Raw genomic sequence first — 24,884 nt, forward strand, 5'->3', positions numbered from 1 at the left:
CCATAAATTCATTGTGCAGAAGTGATTCTGTGCCCGTTCGGGACCTAGGCTTTAAGAGGACCCAGCTTCTGCTTCCTGCCTCTGAGAACCCAGCTCCCAGGCTGTGAGGAAGACCTAACAGCCGCTCAGAAGAGAAGCACAGCCCCTGGCCAACAGCCCCAGCTGAGCTCCTAGACAACAGCTAACACCACTCGCCAGCCATGAGTGAGCCACCTTGGACTTGAACCCTGCAGCCCCGGCTACCTAGCCAAAGCCACCTGGGGCGAAGATGAGCTGTGCCTGCCAAGCCTTGCCTAAGTTATAAAACCAGGAGCCAATAAACCACTGTCATTGTTTGAAGCCATCACAGTTGGAGTGGGCTTTTACACGGCAATAACTAACGGAAAGCGCCAGGGCCCTGACGGGAAATAGCATGCAAAAGGGGAGCTGCAGAGGGGTTCATTAAGGGGCTCCGTTTCCAAAGGTGCGGCCAGGCTTAAGGGATGGGGAAGCATCAGGGACTCACATAAAGGACATGTCATGTACACCTCTCAGCCTAAAGGGGTGACAGAAGAGGACAATTACCAGAACCCCAAGAGGGTAGCTATAGGGCAAGCATGTCAAACTGGGCCTCAGTTTTCTCTGTGAAATTTTAATTCTTTAGAATGTGAGAACATGAAATCTAAAATCATTTCTAATACTAAAACCCCCTGTTCTGTAACTTCTAAAATTTGTTTTCTGTCTCTTTAACATTTTTATTTCTTCTTTAGAATCTCTTCCTCCCTTCTGCCCCTGTACCTATGGCCACGCGCCTACCCCTAGCACTTGTGGGCTGGGGAATGAATACAAAGGCCCCAGCCTGCAGCAGATCCCCTCTTCTTTTCTCATGAGGAGTCTTGCATGCGTGAGCTCAGCCTGCACATTTAAGATTCATGCATTCTCCCTACACCCTCTGCCCCTTTACCCGCTCCCCCTGCAGACAGCCACCCACAGTCTTGAGGGTATAGCACTGTTGTCTTAGTGCATTTGGGTAGCTATAGACAGTACCATAGGCTAGTGGCTTATAAACAACAGAAATGTATTTCTCCCAGTTTGGGAAGCTAGGACGTCCAATAGCAAGGCATGGGCAGATTTGGTGTCTGGTGAGAGCCTGCTTCCTGTGACCATGTTTTTACTGCGTCCTCACATAGTGGAAGGGGCAGGGAGTCCTCTGAGGGATTTTTATAAGACACTCATTACCTCCCAGAGGCTCCACCTCTAATACAGTGAGGATTACATTTCCACATATGAATCTGGGGTGGACACAAACATTGAGTCTATATCAACTGTCGATCACAGCAGGACTGACCCCGGGGAAAGGCCCATGCAGGCCCTGGCAGCACACTCAGGGGCATTTGGGCAGGGGATTGTCTGGTTCTGAGTACCTGAGCAAGGGTTCTGGGTAGTCACATCTCCTTGGCCCCATAGCCATTTCATCTCCTGGGGAAGGATGTCTGGAGGAGGGTACGAGGGAAGTACTCTAGAGCCAAGGGCCCTGGGAGGGTCCTAGTTGCCAAGGTCTAAGATGGCCCTAACCTTTCTTGAATATGGACAGAGCCATACAAGGATATACTATACAGCAAAACAAAACCAAAAAAAGATAAACTACTGACACACAGAACAACCTAGATGGGTCTCAGACACTATGCTAAGCAAAAGAAACCAGAAACAAAAGAGTACAAACTGTGTGATGTCATTTCTATGAAATTCTAGAACAGGCAGAGTCTAGATTGGTACAAAGTAGATCAGTGGGCACCTAGGGCTGGGAGGAGGGGGAATTGGCTACAAAGAGGCCAGAAGTTTCTGGGGTGATGAGAATGCTCTGTAGCTTGATTATCAGAGTGATTTCACGGATGTATACATTTGTCAAGATCCATCAAAGTTAAAATGGGTGCATTTTATTCTATGTAAATTGTACTTCAATGAAGTCGATTGACAAAGAAAAGCAATAAGAATAAAAGGATTGCCTAGCACTGTGGTCAGCAAACTGCGGCTCGTGAGCCACATGCAGCTCTTTGGCCCCTTGAGTGTGGCTCTTCCTAAGCCTTAGGAGGACCCTAATTAAGTTAATAACAATATACCTACCTATATAGTTTAAGTTTAAAAAATTTGGCTCTCAAAAGAAATTTCAATCGTTGTACTGTTGATATTTGGCTCTGTTGACTAATGAGTTTGCCAACCACTGCCCTAGCAGAACTGATATCTGTCAATAAGTATACCTTCTACATTATGGTCTGATTTCTCTTGCCCTATCCTAACAGAATTTACCTTAAATCTATACAGACATGTTCTCAAATAAATAGGTATGTGTGGGTGTATAGGGGAGAGGAACTGTTACCCATCAGTCAAATTTAGGAGCTGACTCCAAACCCCAAATTTTTCCTTGGCACCACTCTATCTTCACTGTAGAGAGTGGCTAGGGTTAAGCCTCAGGCTGACCTGTGGCAGGGCCACAAACAAGTCCCAGCCTGGAGGGCAGAGCTCTCCTAGTGTAATTAAGCCTGACCCTGAAGCCCTCCCTAATTCCTTCCTAAGTAGCTAATGGGCTGTGGAAGTGCAGCAAGTGTTGCCAACACAAGAACATTTGTATACGTGTTCATCTACCCTTGTTTTAATCAGAGTAGAAAATAAAGCATCGGCCTGCAGGCTGGGTCTTCTGTGTCCTCATCCAAGCATGGGAGATTCACCAAGCCCCAGCTGTATTCTCTTTATCTGTCTTCTTTAATCCCTCACTGCCCTTCCTCAGGTTCACCCTTGGCTGTGCTGGCGCAGCACACTTCACTTTGGAATCAAAATCTCCCCATGGCAGGCAGTAGAGAATGTTGCAAGCTGGGACTCTAACAGCCTTGGGTTCAAGCCCCAGGCCGGCCACTTGTGAGCTGCGTGGCCTTATGGGGTAGTCAGAGCAGGAGCCAAACATGCAGGATTTTATTTCATCCTCACCTAAACACTATGAAATAGGTGAGTTTAACCTGAGGCTAAGATCCCACACCGAAGAAGCCATAAGCCAGGATTTGAATCCATGTGCCTTAAGCTCCGCACTCATGCATCTCAGAGCAAGTTCCTACTTAACTTCTGAACCTAGAGTTGCCTTTTTTTCTAAAGCTGGAATAACACCACTAAATTTTAGGATCATTGTGAAAACCAAAGAAGGTGCCCTGTTATTGATGTGGTCGACCAAGTTCAGCAATCTATTATTGTGGCTACAGAATTGCCAGTCATTTACAGCTTTTGGGTGAAATACCAACATCACACTTCCTGCTCGCCTCTCCCTGGCAGGCTCCCCAGGGTGAGAAAATAGGGATTTATCCTGGAGGGTTCTAAAGTTACTAGGAATCCCATCCCAGTAGCCGAACCAGGTTTAGTGAACCTGAGAAAGTGCACACTACTGCGCAAGATGCTGTTTGAAGCTGGTTCAAGGAATTCTTCCATGCCAAGACGCGAGATGCTAAAATGTTAGAGCTCTTTAGAAAAAAAACTCAAGTCCAAACCTTCCATTTGGGGTTTCTCTCCTTCGGGTCCCTCATGCTTCACAAAAGAATACTGCCCATAGCAAATCCCCCCTACATGGACATCACCCCAGCTCAGAAGTACCAGAAGATTCTAGGGGTTGGTTCTTTTCTAATACCGTTGTGCTGTGTTACTTCAAAACAAAAAGTGATGCAACAACGCTGTGCCTTCACTTCATGCTTAAGAAACAAGGAGAACTATCATTCCGTGAACAGAAAAAAAAAAGGTAAGAGCTAAGTAAGAAGCTGTGTGGCTCCAAACTCTCGCGCTACATGGACTCTCTCTGCTGAGCTTCGCATCGTTGCTATGAGATCAATAGAGGAGGCCGGCAGATGTGTTCCTGGCCTGCTGCCTAGCACACGACAGGGGCTCAAACAGGCTAGCGTCCTGCCACTCTCTGAGGGCTGAATGGGCAGGATTTTGTCCGCCAAAACACCCCTCTCTTCTTTATGGTAGCAACTGAGGGATGCCATCAACAGGGGATGCAGCTACCTTACCTGGGAAAACAGGGCAAGCAAACGGCAGTGGAAGTACCACCATGTCAAGGCTTGAATGCCCACCGGTCCGCCTCAGGAAACCAAGTACAGGAGGGCTTGTCCTGGGGGCTAATTACCCGTCATCTGAGACTTAGAAGAATAAAAACCACCCACCAGCTGTCACTGATCTGTTTCATCTCCTTCAGGAACAGTGTAGCCAAGGGAAGGATGTTTCTAGCAATCGCTGCCAGTGGTCTCCGGGATGGTTACTGAGGACAAATTCAGCCTCATGAGAAATCAGATATCGGAGGGAGTCTTCACCCAGAAGCTCGCCTCTAATGCAATAGAAGTGGCTGATGGCCCCCCATGCAGGCTCTGCTCGGAGAAGAGCCGCCCACGGCTCGGTGTGCTAGGGGAGACTGAGATCCAAGCTGGCTTACAGGCGTTTCACCAAAACTGGGAAATGGGACTGAGATGGTTGAGTAGTGAACTGCAGGTGATAGACACAGAAGGTGATACACACTTAGGGGCTGAGGAAACCATGTGGGGACGCCACCTTTGGTCCATGTCGGAGGTCCTCAAACTTTTTAAACAGGGGCCAGTTCCCTGTCCCTCAGACATTCCACACATGCACACTGCGGGCCCGGGACGAGTCGGCTGCTAAGCAGGACAGGCAGCAGCAGCAAAAACACCTGGTGAACCGGATAAATGTTTTCGGCGGGCCGCATGTGGCCCGCGGGCCGTAGTTTGAGGACCCCTGGTCCATGTGCTCAGAGATGCCGAAAGGCCAGTCAACAGGAAACACAGAAGAATGCTGCAGAGCCACAGAGAGAAGAGAGAGAGACACCCAGAGAAGGAAGGGGAACGGATGTTGGGTGTCCCTCATATAGCCCTGCTGCATTCACCCCCCTCCCTTTTTTAAAATATACATTTTTATTGATTTCAGAGAGGGCGGGAGAGGGAGAGATAGAGAAACATCCATGATGAGAGAGAACCATGGATCGGCTGCCTCCTGCACGCCCCACACTGGGGATCGAGCCTGCAACCCATCCTGTGCCTCTGACAGGAATCGACGCGGGACCCTTCAGTCCCCAGGCCGACACTCTATCCACTGAGCCACACCGGCTAGGGTTGCATTCACCCCTTTTTGATTCAGGCTGAATTGAGTCATACCTCAACCCCCTTTTGTCCATTCCAGACATTCCTTTAGTTTAAATGTTATCCAAGCTGGTGCCCCATGAAAAGACACCCCAATAAATAGTATTACTGGTCGCTGGCCCCCTCCTGTGAATGTCTTTGTCTGAATCCTTCCCCAAGGCAAGTTCTGACATGGAAGTTAGGGTGGAAAGTCCAAGGATGGCCCCTTGGATGGGCAAAGTGCCCTCCAACCAAGAAGTATAGGAGCCTAGAAATGATATGGCCCAATCAACCCAGCCAGCCGCTCCCATCGATCACCATACCCAGTCCAGTGCCCAGGGCTGTTGGGCTCTCCTGTCAGCCTTCCCTCCATCCCCTCACCTAGTCCTCTTCCCCCTCCTCTCTCACCTGGACTTCACTTCAGCCTCACCAGCCCACCCCGTCCTCCCCATTGCCAATGTGATCCCTTGGTCCGTTTATCCCTTTATTGGCTAGATCCTCCATTAGGGCATCTACTCACAAGAGCCGGACCTCATCTGTCTTACTCGCCAATCAGACTGAACTCTACCTAACGCAGTTTCCAAACATGCTGCCCATACCTTCTTGCCACTCTTGTATCCTGTTCCGGGGGTTTGACCTGGTTTTACGCATGCTCATTTTCCTCTTCCCACAGGCTCTGCAAGCTCTGCAAGGCCATGGAGAGTAACTGATTCATCTTTGGGGCCCCAGTCCTATGTAGAGTCAGACCCTTAAAAATGCTGGCTGCACGGAGAAACTGAATGGACAGATCGCAGAAGGAAGGGAGAGAGTGAATGAGGACTGAGGCCAGAGGAGCCAGTTGCTATTACCAGGCTGTATAATCACGACCCCAGAACTTACTGCATGAAACAATAATTCGATTACGCCATAGGAATTTAGGAGGAGAATTTGGGTCAGAAATCTGGGAAGGGCTTACCTGGACAGTTCTCATTTGGGGTCGGTGACGTGGTTGCAGGCAGATGTCAGCGAGACATCAGATGATACTGACTGGCGGAAGGAAGCGCAGCTGAGACTCCCCTGGGACACTCACACGTGGCCCATGGATGAGGCTCCAGGGTGTCGCCAGACTTCTCCCATGGGGGCTCGGAGCTCCAGCACAGGTGTCCTAGAAAACAAGAGAGAAGCCGCATTGCTTTTCAGGACCCAAGCTCAGAATCAAACAGCATCACTTCTCTCTCTCTCTCTCTCTCTCTCTCTCTCTCTCTCTCTCTCTTTCTCTCTCTCTCAGCTGAAGCAGTCACAAGTCCACCTAACTCAAGGCAAGAGAACATAGACCCCACCTCTCAATAAAGGAAGCCAAAGAGTTTTGGAGCCACTTGTTAAAACTGCCTCAGACCTTGAGACGCTTCTAGTCCACCCCCTCTTATGATGGTAGAGGAAATAAGGGTCCAAAGAACTCACATGGCTTATTCGCGGTCACAGCAATGAGTGACAGAGCTAAGGCTAGAACCACAGTCCCTTCTCTCAAGCCAGCCAGCCCCCTTCTACCTCGTACTTTGGGGAGGCCTCCATTGGTTAAAGTGTTCTCACTTTGAAGCAACTGAAACCAACTCTGACAAACCTACAACAGCAAAAGGTAGAGTGGGATTTAATAGGAAAATACTTATCTTACAGAAGCAAATGAATTGTTGGCTGACTAATTGAGGTAGACCTACAGCAGTTCTGGAACCCTCGGGAGAAGCCATTCGCCAAGTTTCACCCCCAAAGAACTAGGATCAGCAGGGACTGGGTACCAACACCTCTCCAGTGGTGTCTTTCTCTATTCTGATGTGACATTTTCCAAGAGAGAGAGAAGGGAATCGCTGAGATGTGGGACCCAGAGGATTTTTTAAAAATTCACCCTCGTCCTTAATGGACAGTTAAGACACAGTCTTGACAAACGCCACAGGAAGAACGAGAAGCCCATCCGATGTCCTTAGAACATAGGGCTGCATTTTGGGGCTGTAAAGGGTTAAGGATCATTCAATGTGTGTCAAATCCCTCTGTTCCAGCACTTCTTGCTTTCAGTCCAAGTACACGGGGTTTGAGATTCCATAGCTCAGAGTAATGCAAGACACAGAGAAACAGAAACAAAGTTAATCAAGGCAGCATGGGATTTGGTAAAACATGTGGGCACTCTGCTCCCCTAAATCAGCATTCCTCAAGCAGCGGCATGTCATGCTGACATGTTGAGGTCAGTTTCGATGGGAGCTGGGAGGAAATGTACTTTAACTAATAACAGTTCGAGTAGCAGAGTTTTAAGAATAGTTTCTTAAATGAAAAGAAGATCTCTGACTATGTATGTATATCTAAATCCCCCCATAATAATACCAGGGTCACATATACATACACTTTTTCTAGATGGAGAGAAAGGGGTGGTTTTATAGCCACATATAACCTCAGACAAGCCCAGGGAGTGTGTCACACATGTAGCTGTCATGTGACATTATTGTCTTGGTAGAGAAAATGTAAAAACAGCTGACAACAGTGATGTCATCGCTGATCGGCCAAGCACAGGGACATTTAAACATGTACTGGGATCCCGGTGCTTGTACAGATCTGTCTCGCACTAAGAAAAATTATCCCAAACTGGGAAGCAAGGGAACGATTGCATGCATGTCCTTTCAGTGTCGTTTTAACCAAGCTCACCTAAAACTTATTTGATTGTACAGGAGAATGCATTTGTGCTTGGCTCTGCTATTTTCTGTCTGGGCCCTAAGGCTGTGACGTTAGATGTTCATTTGTAGATTTTTGTCCAGTAGAAAAGGTGACCCCACAGATTATAGTTTATGAGCTCAGAAGACATTTACCAACATTGTTTCTATTAGCAAATTAATTTCAACATTTCTTTGACGGACTATATATACATAGACACACATAGACATATATATCTATAATGATAAAAGAGTAATATGCTAATTGACCAGATGTCCTACCAGGTGAAGCCGCAGTGCCAGGGGCCGAGGCAGAGGCAGCTGCTGCAGCGGCAGGGCCAAAGCCACTTGCACGAATTTCGTGCACTGGGCCTCTAGTATACATATATATACACATATTGATCTACATCTGTCCTTTGAACCAGCTCACCATCTTGCTGGTTCCCTCATTAATTCATGAGATGAATAAAATCTTTGACACGTGTTCATTCCATATTTGTACGACAGTCATGCTTTTAACATTTTGAAGATTATATTTCAACATTAGAAATGAGCGCAGTATCTCCAGTCACTTCAAATGCAGGGCAGTGGGTGAGCTGGGCTCCAAGATCCCTGCCAGTGACAGCATTGTCTGATGTCTTCAATGCCAGTGCGATATAAAATATTCAGTGTGAAAGGTTATTAGGCAGAGAAAGACATTTTCAAAGAGAAAATTTCAGAAAGACTTAGGGGTGATTCTATTAAAAAAATGAATTCCAACAAAACAAAGAATCTCAAAATTATTACCACGTAACCTGAGCAGCCAGCAATTAAGAGACAGCGTCTGTCAGAGTCTGGCCAAAGCAGGCTGCCTTGTCTGGAGATAGTTGCTAATCCTCACAGTGGGCGCCTTGTGGACAGTTAGATCACCTGATGAGTAGAAGAGGCAGGGAATGATCCCTGACGCCTCTTATTCTGCCAGATGAGCACCTGCAGCGTTAATGGCAAAGAGCAATCTGACCAGCTCCTTGCTCCCCAAGTGTGGTCCAAGGACCAGTGGCCGAGACATCACCAGGGAGCGTTCTAGAAGTGCAGAATCGCAGGCCCAGCAGACCTAGAGAAACAGCATCTGTGTTTTAAGAGGGTCCCCTGGTGATGGATGTGCACAGAGACGTTCATAAGCACCAATCTGGCTGCAGGCTCCCAGGGTGGTTTCCATCCTGGCTGCACATGAGAGCGGGTGTTATTAGTGTCCCTCACAGCAGGAGGAAATAAGCCACTCTTCTCAAACAAGGGCTGTGTCAGAAAAAGCTCAGCACAGGGGTGTCTGTAACCCTGGGATTTTGCAGTTTGGGTGCTAGGGAAGAAGGCAGGGAGAGGGAAGGCGGAAGAGCTACAGAGAGGAAGTGGAAGAATGACAGGCTTGTGTATTTATATTCGTCTCTTGACTACGTCCCCCAGGGATGAAGGAATTTGTGGCTGGCCAGGATGCCTGTCCCCAGTGCAGGCTAACGTTATTCTGTGAGTTTATCTAGAGTTTAAGAGCAGTAATCAGGGGCCATAACACCCCAAAGGTCTCAGAAAATACAAGTAAGGAAAGGGACAGGATGTGCTTTGACCATCCTTCATAAAGTCTTTTTCCTCGTTCTGCATCCCAGGGTTATTCCAAATTCTAGAGTAAGAAACTCCCATACTAATCAGTTAAATCTGTCTTATCACCACCTACAGTTGCCATTTTCAGAAACGCATGCTCTGAGCACAAGATGGTTAGGTTAAGTACCAGTGGCCCAAGTGCTTGCCATAGACATGTTATGACAATTGCATCCAATAATCTCTTCAGCAGTTTCTTGTGCTTTGGTTTCTTCAATTACAAAGTGCTGCTTGTAGGTCTGATCGTTTCTGGGGAATCGAAAAGAGGCGTTGGGTGTGTCGGCCATCTATCTTTAGAAAACTTTAAACTAAGAAGGATGATAGATGTAGTTGCTAAAAACAGAGTCAACTGATGAGTTTCGGGGGACATTAGGCTAGTGCTAGTTGCTATGATAAACTAACCCAAAATGTATAGTGGTTCAAAACAATCAAGTTTATTTTTCCTCATATGAAGACCGAAATAGGTATTCTAAACAGAGACTCGGGAACTGCGGCTCCGGCCCACTCCACCTTGAGGTGCTGCCATCTTAAACATGCAGCTGCCAAGATTGTCAAGTTGGTCTGTGTCAGCCCAGCGGCCTGGAAAAAGGCTCAGGGGATTCCTCATGGAAGGTGTTTATGGGTCAGCCCGGAAAGAGGCAAATATCGCCCCTGACCACATTTTATCAGCTACATTCAGTGCCTTGGCCATCGCAAACCATGAGGGAGGCTGGGAAATGTTGGATAAGCTTTGTGCCCAGAAGAGAAATGGGTTTGGTAAATAATTTTGCCATAGTCCGTTGAGGGCATCCTTTTAAAGTGGGATAGAACAGAATAGATTAGATCAAAATGCATTTAACCTGGCACATAGAAAGGTTTAGTATAGTTTGGGTAAAGTCTTGTTTTCATCACATATATTTGTACTAGAGGCCTGGTGCATGAAATTTGTGCACTGGGGAGGGGGTCCCCCAGCCTGGCCTGTGCCCTCTCACAGGGCGGGAGCCCCACAATCGAGGTAGGCCCCGCCCACCCATCCGGGGCTCCTTAATGGATTGCCCCAAAGAGGTAGGCTGGAGCCGCAGGACCCGCCTCCGCACTGCACAGAGGCAGAGCCGTGACCTGGCACATAGGAAGGTTCAGTATAGTTTGGGAAAAGCCTTGCTTTCATTACATATATTTGTCTACATGCACGTATGTGCTGGGTTGAAGTACAAAATGCATTTCTTACACTAGGTCACGGTCAAAAGTTAAAGCCATTCTACCAAAGAAAGATCCTTATAGGCGATATTAGAAGAGACAGCAAAAAGAGGAAATAAGGGCTTAGGCCCTAAATCATTGAGAAGCTAGGCAACTGTGAATACACTTAAATATTCTTAAGTGGCAACAACATCCGAAAATCAGACTCAGCTGTGTGGACTGGGCTACTCCTGAGAACCATGGGCACAGGAGGCAGGTTAGACTTCAGTGCCCATTCACCACCCTGACAGCAGCTCATTCTCAGGCTCCGGGAACCTCGCCTCTGCCCTGCGCACCACGTACGAGGGATAGCTTAGTAGTTCTTAGCAGAACATGTATGGAAAGGTCATGATAAATCAGAAGAATAAGACTGTTCAAGTTAGATAAAGGGCTCTTTTCCCCATATTTTAGGGCAAAGACTCTGGTCTCAGTACAACTTCAAATTATCCTATATAATAAAAGCCTAATATGCAAATAGACCGGCAGAATGATCAGTTGCTATGATATGCACTGACCACCAGGGGGCAGACACTCAATGCAGGAGCTGCCCCCAGCCTGCAGGCCCCACCAGCAACGGCAGCAACAGGACAGTCCAGGCGGGTGTGAGTGGGGGCTCCAATCACCCTGCTGGTCACCCCACAAATTGGCCCTGATCGCCAGCCAGGCCTAGGGACCCTACCCGTGCACGAATTTCATGCACTGGGCCTCTATTATCACATAAACCACTCCTTCAATGCTCCATGGTGCTGTGTTGTGTATGGGCGAGAGTGTGTATGCTTGAGCACATGTTCACCTGTGCATTGAGACACAGAAGAGGTAGAATGATAGAAAGATCTGGAAGTGTAGAGAATTCTGAGCACAAATAGAATGAATGGATCCAGGTCAATCTACTGTGAAAGAACTTGATGTAGGAAACTACTTCAGTGGGCTCTTCTAGGGAGAGGCACAACATAGTTTAGGAAAAACACAGCCAAGATGACATTTCAAGTGTAGAGATTCTGGGCTGAGCCACAGAACATGCTCTAGGGTTGACGTCAACAGACCTCTATTTGAGTCCCAAAGACACTCACATTTTCTTCCCATTATACAGATTAGGAAACTGAGAGTCCTGGAGGTCACACCCAAGGTCCTTCTGCTCATTGGTGGAACCAGCACTCAAAGAAGCAGGGACAGTAATGGAAAAGGACAAGAATCTATGGGCAGGCGTATCTCGCTGGGGGGCAGAACATGCCGGGAGAGAAGGAAATGTCGCTGGTGGGTGAGGCACCCCAAGAGAGAGGGTAGCTGAGGTTCTTGAGCATGGGAAGAGAGTCCCCTAGGACAGTGATGGCGAACCTTTTGAGCTCGGTGTGTCAGCATTTTGAAAAACCCTAACTTAACTCTGGTGCCGTGTCACATATAGACATTTTTTGATATTTGCAACCATAGTAGCAGAAAGACTTATAGTTTTGATATTTATTTCATATATTTAAATGCCATTTAACAAAGAAAAATCAACCAAAAAAATGAGTTCGCGTGTCACCTCTGACACGTGTGTCATAGGCTCGCCGACCAAATAGTTACATCATAAAAGTGCTCTTTGTTGCATATCAGTTCTCATTTCCTGGAATTTTTGATATTTGCAACCATAGTAAAAGAAAGACTTATAGTTTTGATATTTATTTCATATATTTAAATGCCATTTAACAAAGAAAAATCAACCAAAAAAATGAGTCCGCGTGTCACCTCTGACACGCATGTCATAGGTTCGCCATCACTGACCTGGGGCCTAGTAGGCCACTGTTTCACCAGGGGAAAGGGTGAGGTAAAGTGAGATGCAAAGGGGGGGGGCATTCTGTGAAATGTCACCAGCTAGATGCGTGCCATCTCTTCCCTGCTCTATACCCTTCAAATACAAAACAAAGAGCGTAAGCATGTGCAAAACAGCACACAACTCAATTTCTCCCATGCAGATCTATAAATCCAGCCCCTCCCTTTCCCATTCTCCCTTCCACCGCCCACTAGAACAAGGCTGGAGACAGGCACTTCTTAAAAACACTAAAAATATACATGACATCATCCCTCCTCCACAGCCTTCAACCCCCCCCCCGCCAGCAAGCCAAGTAATCTGAGCCCCTCTGCCAGGCCTGCCATAGCCTCCCTCTGAGGTCTGGGTTTGCCCTATTTATCATACCTGGGAGACTGACAGACATATGTTTTATGATACATTATATATTGGGCTTGGCTAGAGCCCCTGTTTCCATTAAAGACGACTAAAGCAGGAAGTTACAGCTGCCTGGACCTCCCCTGCCATTCATCCTCTAAAGCCATCCTCGAAGCTGCATTTCTGTCCTGTAGTATGACATTTGCTAACAAAATAGACAGAGGTTGGTCAATAAAACAGAAGATGCTCTGCTTCTACAATTTTGTTTTATTTTTTATTTTTTTGAGAACAGAGGACTGGAATCCTCTTCTTGAATTCCTCCAGTTCTTGGTTCTGACAATTGCCCGAAATAGACAAGTGCTTCCCAAAGCTGCAAAATCACATCTCTCTTTAAAACACCCGCGAAAACTGAGAAAGAGAGAATAAAAACAGATCAACTTTTTCCGAATGGGGTTATGGGAGATGCTGCTCCCTGCAGGCATCGGTTCCGTAATCGGCATGCAGTTCCTGCAGAGTGATCGGTGAAAAGCTCACCCTCATTCACAAGACACACTTGTGGGGATTATTGCTTTTACACGTTGTTTTTCCATTTAGAACGATGCCTTTACCCCAATTTAGACACTGTGCTATTGCACGGGTAATTGGCAACATCAGCAAAAGATGGTGCATAAAAGTAGACCCAACATCAGAAAAAAAATTTTTTCATTAGCATTATAACCTATGAATTAAGACTACTAGAGGAAATAACTTCATTTCTTTTTTTTCTTTTTCTTTATATATATTTTATTGATTTTTTTACAGAGAGGAAGGGAGAGGGATAGAGAACTAGAAGCATCGATGAGCGAGAAACATCGACCAGCTGCCTCCTGCACACCCCCTACTGAGGATGTGCCCGCAACCAAGGTACATACCCTTTACCGGAATCGAACCCTGGACCCTTCAGTCCACAGGCTGACGCTCTATCCAGTGAGCCAAACCGGTCTGGGCAACTCCATTTCTTATATGCAAGCGTCATTGATTCATTGAAAATCCATGACAAAGGACTTCATTTGCATGTAGCAGTTCTGGTACCCCAAGAAGCTTTGTGTGGGGAGGGTTTCCCTGTGACAGACACACAGAGACCCCACAACACTCCAGGTGCCATCAAGCCCTCCTTCTTCATTCTCCACCTTGAAGACTATTCCTCAAATGCATGTTGGAGGCCCCAGCCCACCAGCCTTCATAGTCACGGCCGCCTGGTGTGGCAAACTTCTGGGGCACTCGTTGCTCATCCTGTCTCGGAATAAAGGCTACTCAGTTCCCTGGAAGTCTCCTTTGGAAAGTTGAGTTACTCGGGAGACATAGCAATGGAATTCGCTCCACCCTTGGCCCACCCAAAACACGCAGACAAAACAAGCTCATCTCATGCTATTGCACTTCACCCTATTGCACTTTGCAGTTACTGCTTCTTTTTTTTTTAACAAAGTGAAGGCTTGTGGCAACCCTGCATCAAGCAAGCGTATCCGTGCCATTTTCCAACACCATTTGTTCACTTCCTGTCTCTGTCACATTTTGGTAATTCTCATAATATTTCCAATTGTCTCATCATCATTATCACTGTTATGGTGATCTTTGATGTTACTTTGCAATTGTTTGGCTGCAATGTGAATGGCATCCATATGACAGCAAACTTAATCAACACTGTGTGTGTTACTGCTTCATTGTTCCCCCATATCTCCCCCCCACCCTCAACCCCCCCACCCCTCGGGCCTCCCTATTCTCTGAGACACAATAATATTGAAATCAGGCCAATGAATACCCTTAAAAATGGCCTCTATGTGTTCAAGTGAAAGGAGGAGTCACAAGTATCTCACCCTAAATCAAAGGCCAGAAAGGATTAAGCTGAATGAAGAAGGCATGTGGAAATCTGCGACAGGCCAACGGCTCAGGGCCTGGCACCAGTTAGCCAAGCTGTGGAGGACAGAATTGCAGATGTGGTGGAAATAGCAAGGAACTGGAATTAGAATTGCAGCCTGAAAATATGACTAAATTGCTGCAATCTCATAAAACTTTAACGGATGGGAAGTGGCTTCTTAGGGAGGAGCAGAGCAAGTGGTTTCTTAAGATGGAAACGGCTGCTGGGGAGGCGCTGTGAAGACTGGAAATGACAACAAAGGGTTGAGAACAGGCCAGGAACTTCGTGGGGAAAGAAGTGGCGGGATGAGAGGCTTGACGCCGGCTTTGGAAGATGCTCAGCTGTGGGTAAGATGCGAGAAAGCCGCAGCGCATGCTACAGAGGAATCATCTGAGAAAGGAAGAGCCCATCAAGGCAAGAAACATCAGTGTTGTCTTATTCTCAGAAACTGCCACAGCCACCCCAGCCCTCGGCAGCCACCGCCCTGATCAGCGAGCGGCCGGCAATGTCAAGGCCAGACTGCCCCCCAGCAAAAGGACTACAGCTCACTGAGGCCTCAGAGGGCGGCTGGCATTTTTCTTATCAATAAACGATTTTAAGGTGGGTATGATTTTTAAACATGTTATTGTACATGTGATACATAATAGAAAAATGTAGAGTATAAGCATTTGTGCAAATCGCTTTATGGTGATATTTGCTTTCTTACGGTGGTTTAGAACCGAACCTGCAATACCTCTGTTTTATGCCCTTTGCAGGTGATAAAACTGTATAGAACTTAATAAACCCACTGCCCTCCAACCCCCCCCCACACACACACACACAATCCCAATGAGTACAATAAAACGAGGGAAATCGGAATAAGAGCTATGAATCATATCAATGCCAATATTCAGGTTGTAACATTCTACTGAGTTTTGCAAAACATTACCATTGGGGAAAAAAGAGACAAAGTGTAGCAGGGACCACTCTGTAATATTACATAGACCTGCATGTGAACTCAGAATTACCGCAATTAAAAGTTCAATTAAAGACCAGGCCAGTGTTGCTCAGTGAGTTGGAGCATCATCCCATACACTGAAAGGTTACAGGTTCAATTCCCAGTCAGGGCACATACCTAGGTTGCAGGTTCGATCCCTGGTTGGAGCATGTACAGGAGACAACTGATTGATATTTTTCTCTCACATCAATGTCCCTCTCTCTCTTTCTCTCTCCCCCTCTCTCTAAAATAAAAAACAGGTCCTCAGGTGAGGATTTAAAAAAAAATTTTAAGTAAAAAAACTAAACACTCAAATCAAAAGGCCAACTGTATATAAAACAATATCCAACAACTCTATGCTGTATATAAGAGGCACACTTAGATTCAAAGATACAAACAGATTGAAAGTAAAAATATGAGAAAGTATACCATGAAATTAGCAACCAAAAGAGGGATAAAATGACTATACTAGTTACAGACAAAATATAGACTTTAAGACAAAAATATAACTACAAACATAAAAGGGTATTTTATAAGTATCAAGTATCATTCCAGATAGAAGATAAATAAGTCCCAGAGCCCAAACTGGTTTGGCTCAGTGGATAGAGCATCGGCCTGCGGACTGAAAGGTCCCAGGTTCGATTCCGGTCAAGGGCATGTACCTTGGTTGCGGGCACTTCCCCAGTAGGGAGTGTGCAGGAGGCAGCTGATCGATGTTTCTCTCTCATCGATGTTTCTGGCTCTCTATCTCTCTCCTTTCCTCTCTGTAAAAACTCAATAAAATATATTTTTAAAAAAAATCTTAAAAAAAAATAAATAAATATTTAAATTTGTAATAAATACTAAATTCATAAGGAAGATAAACAATTATAAACATAGACATGTCTAACAACTTAATTAGAGTCCTCCTAAGGCTTAGGAAGAGCCACACTCAAGGGGCCAAAGAGCCGCATGTGGCTCGCGAGCTGCAGTTTGCCGAACATGGGGCTAGACCATAAAACAAGATTCAAGAAACTTAAAAGGATTAAAATCCTACAAAGTATATCCTCTAATCACGATTAATTTCAGTTATAAATCAACAAAAATAAATTTGAGAAATCAATAGATATTTTGAAATTACACTTCTAAATAATCAATGTGTCACAGAAGGAATTGCAAGTAAAATTAGAAAATGTTTTAAGCTGAATGAAAACAAAAATAATATATCAAACATTATGATATGGATAAAGCACGGTTTTAAGAAATATTTATAACTTCAAATACCTATGTTAAAAAGCAGAAAATGCTCATATTAATAACCTAAGCTTCCACCTCGATAAATGAAAAAAAAAAAGGAGAGAAAACTAAGGTACATAACAGCAGGGATAATCAACAGTATAATTACAGTGTAGTTTAAATTGTCTATGTAAGTTAACACGTTTGGTTTATATCTGGACACTACTTAGGTAAATAGTGATTAACTTTAGATGGTTCAGTTACTCCAGATTTTCACTTTTTTTATATCATTTGGTTGTATTATCTAAACCCTTTACAATCAACATGTATTAATAAGAAAAAGTAGTAAAGCTATGTCACTTTGTTTGCAAATATTCAATGGGTTCTTTTTCAAGTAAAGAGATTGAATCAAAATGTTATGTGCCCCCATGAATGATGACTGTTTGAGTCAGCAATAGCTTATCAAAGATTAGCTAGCAACATAAAAGAAGTTAAAACTTTGCTCCTCAAAGTCACCTTTAAGAAAATTTAAAGAAAAGCCACAGGCTGAGAGAAAATATTGCAAGTCATGTGTCTGAGGAAGGATTTGTATACAGAATATATAAAGAACACTTACAACACAACAATAAAAAGACAAACCACCTAGTTTAAAATTTTGACAAGAGATTTGAATAGACATTTCAGCAAAGAAAATATATAAATGACTAATAAACGGATGCAAATATGCTCAATATCATTACTTATTCATAAATTTCAAATGATAACTACAGTAAGCTACCACTTTACACCCACTAGAATATCTATTATCAAAAAGACAGTAGTAAGTGTTGGGAAGAATATACAAAAAATAGACCTTCATACTTTGCTGGTGGGAATATAAAATGGTGCAACTACTTTGGAAGACAGTGTGGCAATTTCTTTAAAAATTTGAACATAATTTGAGCATATGACCCACCAGTCTCGCTCCTAGTTAATCTGTTCAAGTGAAATAAAAACATACATCCATACATAGACTTTTACCTGAGTGTTCATAGCACCCTTATATATAACAGCCAAAAGGTGGAAACAATCAAATATCCACCAACTGGGAATGGAGAAACAACTGCATCTCCACACAATAGAAACCTATAGATCAACAGAAAAGAATGAAATACATATACATGAAACAACTTCAAAAACATTGCGCTAAGTGAAAGAAGCCAGATACAAAGCACCACACACAGCATGATTTTATTCTGACTAAATGTCCAGAAAAAGTAAATCTATAAAGACGGAGAGTAGATTAGTGGTTTCCTGGGCCTGGGGTAGAAGGGCTAAAATTTGGCATAAGGGAACTTTTTGGCATGATGGAAATGTTCTAAAACTGAGCTGTGGTGATAGTTAACTCCGTAAATTCAAGAATCATTGAACTGTTCATTCAAGATTCATTGAATTGTACATTCATAATGGGTGAACTTTTATAAATTATGCCTTAATAAGTATGCTTTAAAAAAAATACGACCATAATAATAAAGTCATCTCTAAATAAATGACTAATATAGTGTTAAGCAACCCCAGGGAAGCCTAGCGTGGAAGAGTTTACTAAAAGCACAGTCTGAAGGAAAGAAATTAATTCCTAGAGACAGGAGGCTGACAAATTCAGAGACCCCACAGGGAGCAAGAGGCACAGCCCTGCCTTCCCGTATCAGGAGACTTTCGGGAGGGTACAACACTATCCAATCACTGCATCTACTACTCCCAATCTTATTCCTCTGGGAAAGGAAAACAGATCAGAGTATAATTTATGCTATTCTGAAAATCTTAAGAATTGTGTTCCTATTGAGGGATCCTTGATTTTCAGACAACTTTTTCAAACTGAGGTATCAGATGTCATTCCAGATAGGAGACCAATAGTGAATATTGGGGCTAAGGAGAACTCAGTGGGACCATATCCACTTCCTACACTGGAAATAGGCCCATTTGGCTCAGGTGAATTGTCAATTTCCTTCCATACACAAGAAATCAATAACATTTCTAATAGATAATTATAATATTCAAGTCATTAGAGGTCCGGTGCATGAACTCATGCACCAGTGGGGGTCCCTCAGCCTGGCCTGTGGGATTGGGCTGAAACCGGCTCTCTGACATCCCCCAAGGGGTCCCAGATTGCAAGAGGGGGCAGGCCAGGCCAAGTGACCCCACGGGTACACGATCAGGGCCAGGGAGGAACACAGGAGGCTGGCCAGCCAGAGAGGGACCACGGGAGGGCTCCAGGGCATGTCCAGCCCATCTCACTCAGTCCCAATCAGCTGGACCCCAGCAGCAAGCTAACCTACCTGTCAGAACATCTGCCCTCTGGTGGTCAGTGCATGTCATAGTGACTGGTCAACCAGTCAACTGTCTGCCCCCTGGCAGTCAGTGCACATCATAGCAAGTGGTTGAGTGGCCTTAGCATATCATTAGCATATTACGCTTTGATTGGTTGAACAGATGACCAGACACTTAGCATATTAGGCTTTTATTATATAGGACTACTTGTTGGACACTTATTGTGTGTGATAGGCATTGCAGCCAAGGTTTTAATCCTCTCAACAAACATATACTTTTGAGGAAGGACCTATCTTTATCCCCACTTTACAGATGAGGAGTCTGAAGCCCAAAGAGGTTATGAAATTTGCCCATGGTCAGGCAGCTGATAATTATGGAGCTGATATTCTTTCCTTTGAGCCTTCTAACACAGAGGCCACATTCTCAGCCCCTACTCTCTAGGGCAGTGTTAAGCTTTCTTCTTAATCACAACCTGGAGTTAAAAATATATTATACATCATAACCCAGGACACGCAGTTACAGCTATAAATGAAGTTTCATGAAACAGTGTTTACCTTTACTATGCACAATGTACACTGATATTTTTATTCTATTTATCTTATTTTACTTTTCAGTGTCTTGGTCAATATCACCAAATCCATTCCGTGGCATAATAGTGGGTCACTACTCACAATTTAAAAAAACACTACTACACATAAAACCTGTATATGTCACTGTAGAGAAACTTTCAAAACCTCTGTAGACCTGACTGTCAAAGTCAAGTACCTGCCAGTCTGATCATCCACCCACTCTGCAGCCCTTCACCTGATGACAGAGGAAGTGAGAGCTAAGTGCCAGAGCTTGGTCATGTGCAAGGTGGGGACAGAGAAAAGCAATCCATTTGCCTCAATGAAGTGTGCCACCACAGACGTCTGAGCAACATACCCAGAGACCAAGAGACTCTAAGAAGAAATATCATGTTTTCCTGGGACTAAAGTACCATGGGTAGAGCAGTATCAAATTCACCTTGCCTTAACACTACCTCAAAACACTTTGTGAGGCCTGTGAGATCTCAAACCTGGCAGATTCGAGTACTCACACCTTCTATTCACATCAACAGCATGAAACTCAGATCCCAAATTTACAGATACTCCCGGTCTTTTCTGTTTGATTTATAATTAATAGTATAGATTTTATTTAAACAGCATCATAAAGTGAAACTTTTTAAAAAATAATTTCCTGCCTACATATTCCTACTTTATTAAAGACATTAACCCTAGGGGTTTTTTGTTTGTTCCCTGCATCATTCTGTTATTTTATATTGTGTTCTTTAAGGACAGTTCTTTTCTTTTTCATTAATCTTGGTAATCCTAGCAGACTTCCCAAAATTCATTTCTCTTACAACGTTGCCTCTATTTGCTTAGATTTTCTGCAGATATAAGCACTTGGACTGATCAGAAAGGTGAAGAGAGGATTAGGGAGGCCCATCCTGAAGGTCTTAAACGTGTGTGGTCTCAATTCTCTTCTTGATCAGGAAGATTACACAGGAAGACTTATCTCTGTCTACTTAAGAAAGGCTGCAGGAGGCACAGGCTGTGGAGAGTCTATTATTGAGGGCTTGTTAAGAATTACTCCTTTTTCTTCTATCTTTAACCATTGCATTTCTAAAAGAACTCTTTGGAAAGGCCCTGTTTCAAAGTAGAATTTTAAAATGCAGATTTTAAAGTCTGGGAGGCAGCACAGATCTAACATTTCCAAATCAGAACCGCTGCCTGCCAGCCCCAGCCCCCAGCCCCACCATGAGTGCTCCTCTCCACTCCCATCTTCCTATTACCAGAAAGCAGTCATCCCCTTCCTCTTAGTCACTCCAGGCTAAAACCTAGAGGCCATGCTTACTTTTCTTCCACCACCAGCTCCCATATACAGTCCATTAGCCAGTCCTCTCTCTCTGCTTCCAAAATAGATCTCAAATCTATCCACCTTTCCCAATGTCCCTGCTCATCAAGCATTATCTTCTCCCACCTGAACTACTGCAGTAGCTCTCGAACTACTGTCCTGGTTTCTGGTTTTGCCCCTTTAATGCATTCTCCACCCAGCAGATAGATTTATTTAAAACTAGAAGACCAGTGCACAAAATTCATGCACTCGGGGAAGGGGGGGGGGGAGTCCCACAGCCAGCCTGCTCCCTTTTGCAGTCTGGGAGCCCTCAGGGGATGTTCAACTGACAGCGTAGGCCTGCCCCCATGGGGAGCAAGCCAGCAGTCATACATCCTTAGTGCTACTGCAGAGTGGGAGAGGCTCCTGCCACCACCGCTGTGCTCACCAGCTGTGAGCCCGACTCAGGGCTTCTGGCTGAGCAGTGCTCCCCCTGTGGGAGCACACTGACCACCAGGGGGCAGCTCCTGCATTGACCATCTGCCCTCTGGTGGTCAGTGTGTGTCATAGCAACCGGTCATTCTGCCATTCGGTCAATTTGCATATTAGCATTTTATTATATAGGATTTGAAACAGATCATGTCTTTCCTTTGCTTAAAACTCTAAATAGGTTACATTGCAGTAAGAATAATACCTTTGTTCCACAAGGTTCTATGCAGGTTGCCCCTTGGCCACATCTCCCACTAATCTCCTCCCACTCTCTCTCACTTGTTCACTACACTCACCACACTGGCTTTCTTACTCGTTTCCCAATGCACCTCCTCATTACTGCCGAAGGGCATTTACACTTTCTGTTCCCTCTGCCTAGAAAACCGTTCCTCCAGATCTTCACATAGTAGTTTGAACTCCATTCTGGTCTCAGCTCAAACATCACTTCCTCAGAGAATCCTTCCATGGCCACCCTACCTAATCCTGCGCACACACCCACTCACTCTCACGTAATTCTGTTTCATTTTCTTTGTAGCATTCATCACTACTTAAAATCATTTTTGCTGAATTGTTTATTGCTTGTCTCTTCCACTAGAATGCAAGCTCCGTGGGGGGGAGCAGGCACTGTTGTCTCTCCCATTCAGTGCTGTCTTGCACTCCAAGAAAAGTGCTTGGCACCTAGAGGCACTCAATTAATAGTCAGTGAATGGGCCCTGGCCGGTGTGACTCAGTCAGTAGGAGCCACGTCCCCCACACCAAAAGGTCCCAGGTTCAGGAGACAACCAATCTCTCTCTCTATCTATCTCTCTCTCTCTCTCTTCCGTCTCTAAAAGTAAATAAATAATTTAAAATGTTTTTATAAAAACCATACATTTCTTCTCCCACAGATCTAGAGGCCAGTAGTCTGAAATCAAAGTTAAAAAAAAAAAAATACCGGTAGTCAGTGAATGGATTGGCTGCCATACCATTTCTGACTTATTGTACATTGACTAATATACAAATAATAAAAGGTATCAATCAAATATTATAAGTAAGCACTTTTCTGATGTCCTCCTTAATAACATCAAGGATATTAAAACTATTAAACTCTACCTCTGAGGAATTCATTCTACCCTAGCCTACTCTGGCTCATTTATGCTTCTTATCATAATTCATTGATTCAAAAACACTTGCTGAGTAATTATCAAAAGCCAGGTACTGTGTTAACAGAAACATCACACAAAAGGAACCTCCCGTCTTTACTTTTATTAGCAACTGGTGAAAATAGTATACAGCCAAACACTAATTACAATTATATATTTTACAACCCATCTTTATTTTAATATTAGATAATCTATCAGAGGGCTGTAATAATATCCTGTCACTTAGAGGGACCTTTATACTAATAGGAAGGTGGCTTTTTCTATTAAGAAAAACTAAATAAGAATTACATGGAAGGAAGCTGTACTGTTCAAATTTAACTATGTGGAGGAAGGACGGAGTGGAGAACTGATTTTGCTTCAAAGGTTAAAAAAAGGTAGAAGTTTTTGCAATCCACAGCACATAATTTACTGCAGGAAAATACAATCGGCCAGTTCTTAGAGCCAGAAGAGCACCATTAGTGCATCTGTTTCAATTACAACCCAGTTTGGGTTTAGTCGTGAACATTCAGGAAGTTATGAAAAGGTCACAGAACCATGGCCTGTCCACTTTTTTCAATTTCTACATGAAGTCGCTGCAGCAAGGCCCTGGTAAATGGCTTGTCCAGTGTTGCACAATCAGTCAAGTGGCCAAGTGAGAACTCACAATTAGGTTTTCTGGCCCACTGACTCTGACAGTTTGTTGTCCTTCCAATTGCCCATCCCACTGCCTTGCTTATAAAAGCCCAATTTATTCAAGAAACAGCAGAGATTCTGTGATTTCAAAGACAAAAGGCCCCTTCCTTCGACTCAGGGAATCAACTGCTTTTTGATTAAGTGGTCCTCTCATGGCCTTTGGTTGGTATTCGTCTATGATGGGCCTGTGACCTATTTCTGGACCCGTCACTAATTCTGCTTTCTCCTCTGAGAGAGGATGTGCCTCTTGCTAGACTCTGGTAATGTATCTCTTCCCCTCCTCCCCCAAAATAGACAAAGCCTCAGAGGGTAAAACAATTCCCCTTTGACTTTCTTTCTGCCTTGAACTCAAATGTGACACTAGGACAGGGGTGGGCAACCCCTGGCACACGTGCCAAACATGGCACACGAAACCCTATCTTATAATACTCCATTTACAATTTTTTTCTTAATATCGACTTTTTTATTTTTCAGATAAATTCAGTGTAGGTGCATCTTAGATAAATAACTTTACATAACATGTACACATTAAAAAATAAATGTATTTTTCATCATCATATACTGTGTTTTTGTCGCTTGAATGAATTTTATTATTTCTTCAAGGTTCTTCACATACATACACCTTAAGAGATATCAAGTAGGCGTAACATGTTCTCAAAAAATTAGAGTTGGAACGCTGCAGAATTTTGAGTCAGAGATTTTGCTGGTTTTGGCACGCACTCACAAAAAGGTTGCCCACCCCTGCACTAGGAGATGCTGCCGTTCCTTTGCCACCATAAAGCACCAATCAATGGAATACGCGTAGCAGAAACAGAAAAGGGCTGGGGTTGCTTAAACAACAGTGTTTATCCACCTCCAGACTTCTTGATAAGCAAGGAAAAGTGATTTCCTATTTCTTCAACCCAGTGTTGTCCAATTTCCTATTGCTTGCGGCAGGACACGTTCCTAATTCCTACTATACATCAGAGACTTTCACACTTTGATCTTAGGAGCTGCACAACGTGTTTTGCTGTGTCTCAAGGGTCAAGGTAAGTGGAGGGATGAAGAGACATCAAAAGGAGAACCTGCAATTATAGGTCCCTATCCCCAACTTCAAGCTGAGCAGCCCTTTAATCAGATTCCCTTATTGAACTTTCACAAAAGCTTTCATGGTCTACAATCATTTTGAGAACCGTTACAGCATGCCACACAGGCCTATGCTTTCAATTAAAAACACACACACAAACAAAATGTCCCAGAGGAGCCCAATAGGCAAATTAGTCCCTTGGAGATTCCCTTTTAAAGAGTTAAACCAACCTTCTCATATATATACTAGAGGCCCGGTGCACAAAATTCATGCACGGGTAGGGTCCCTAGGCCTGGCCAGTGATCAAGGCCAATCAGGGCCTTCTGGCTGCCAGCCGGGACCTTCCTTCATTCCACACCACCCCGTGGTGGTCAGCGCATGTCATAGCAAGTGATCAGTCTCCCAGTCGAACTCCCATGGAGACAATTTGCATATTAGGCTTTTATATAGAGAGATACATGAATTTCAC

This window comes from Myotis davidii, unplaced genomic scaffold (genome assembly GCF_000327345.1).
Source record: "Myotis davidii unplaced genomic scaffold, ASM32734v1 scaffold530, whole genome shotgun sequence".
NCBI lineage: Eukaryota > Metazoa > Chordata > Mammalia > Chiroptera > Vespertilionidae > Myotis > Myotis davidii.